This window comes from Pipistrellus kuhlii, unplaced genomic scaffold (genome assembly GCF_014108245.1).
Source record: "Pipistrellus kuhlii isolate mPipKuh1 unplaced genomic scaffold, mPipKuh1.p scaffold_m20_p_6, whole genome shotgun sequence".
Classification (NCBI taxonomy): domain Eukaryota; kingdom Metazoa; phylum Chordata; class Mammalia; order Chiroptera; family Vespertilionidae; genus Pipistrellus; species Pipistrellus kuhlii.
This window is the reverse complement of record NW_023425562.1, coordinates 46,449,174-46,450,588: the sequence shown is the minus strand read 5'-3', so window position 1 is coordinate 46,450,588 and position 1,415 is coordinate 46,449,174. Positions and strand designations below refer to the sequence as shown.

The 1,415-nt window shown below is 49.8% G+C and overlaps 1 pseudogene; it reads right to left on the bottom strand.

Moving 5' to 3' along the window:
- Positions 1-425: 425 nt before the first annotated feature.
- LOC118708571 lies at positions 426-536 on the bottom strand (annotated as a pseudogene).
- Positions 537-1,415: the final 879 nt, after the last annotated feature.

Below are 1,415 nucleotides of genomic sequence, written 5' to 3'. Positions count from 1 at the left end.
CGCGATTTAGGCTGGATTTTAGATTTTGGCCCCTTCTCTGATTGAGTTTGACACCCCTAATTTAGAGGATTAACTTCCACTGAGTCATAGAGGGACCTCCCTCATGCTCCACCATGCTGGAATTCACACTTATATCCTAACTTTGCACATGGTTGCTGCAATCACTAACAGATGGTCAGGTCAGGAAGGTGGCAAACATCGAGATGAGGATAAGAGATCCTGTGTGTCACTGCCCAGGTACATCGCTGGAGTGGAGACTCTGAGCACCACTCAGCCCTGAGTTGCCCCCTCTCTCCCGGCTCCTCCTGCTCTCACCCAGGTGCTACCAAGAGCTAGCTTCTGCCTTGCAGTACTTCTATTGGGCCCTTTTCCTCCCGCAATTATTACAGAGTGTTGTTTCGTTGTCCTTTTTTTTTTTTTTTTTAAGCTGTGACTCCAGACAGGATCCAGTTTTACCATCTCTTCTCTGGGTTTTATGGAGACTTAGTTTACCCTTCTGTGTTAGCCTCTTAAGGCATTGCGTCAGTAAAGGGCGTGTTTCTTTGTCCTTATCCTGCACCAGACTCCAAGGTGTTATGGTCCTGGGGGTCCCCAGTGCCGGGATGCTGCTCCCCCCGGGGTGCCCATTTGTAAAGGTGAAGAGCAGCTCTCTCATCCGGGAGATCCTGGGTCCTCCCGGATCCAGGGAGAATCCGGGAACACTGATGCTGCTGAGCCTCCATTGGACCTGCTTTACAGGAAACAGCAAGCCTTCTGGTAGAATAATCTTCAGATAGAGATATCGATAGATGAAGAGTGCCTTAGATCTGAACCAGCAATATCTTCACCCTGAGTGAGAGCCGGGAGACCTAGGAAGGCCTCAGGAGGCTTAGGAGAGGGGAAGAGTATCAGACAAAGGGAGGAGAGAGGAGAGGGCAAAAGGGAAGAGGATTACAGAGGCACACCCTCTTGGGAGATTACACAGTGATTAGCACAGTGGACATGAATATTTATGAAGACAGCGCTGGTTATATTATGGAGGATCATTTAAATAATCATGAATATGTTTCCATGCATTTGGGCTAATGGACGGGTTTCTGTCTTTAATGAGGCATGGGTGTCTGAAGAGCCAGGGAGAGCAGAGAGAAGGGGATGAACAGAACAGAACAGGTCAGAGGGTTTCGGCGCCTGTTTTTCTCACTGTACCGCTCTCCCGCCCCTGAAGGCCTGTCTATTACAGACCTGAGGAAATGTCTCATCTGGCACCACTGCCTGCCCGTGCTTGCGCTAACATGGTTTGCTGATTCTTCTAAACCTGCCCTTCAAAGACGAGGTGGGGGGGGGGGGGTTGTGTGTGTGTGTGACATGATCTATTGTTCTCAGCCCCATCTACAGAGTGACTCCCAAGTACACAGGACATATGTCTTCTTGGCCTG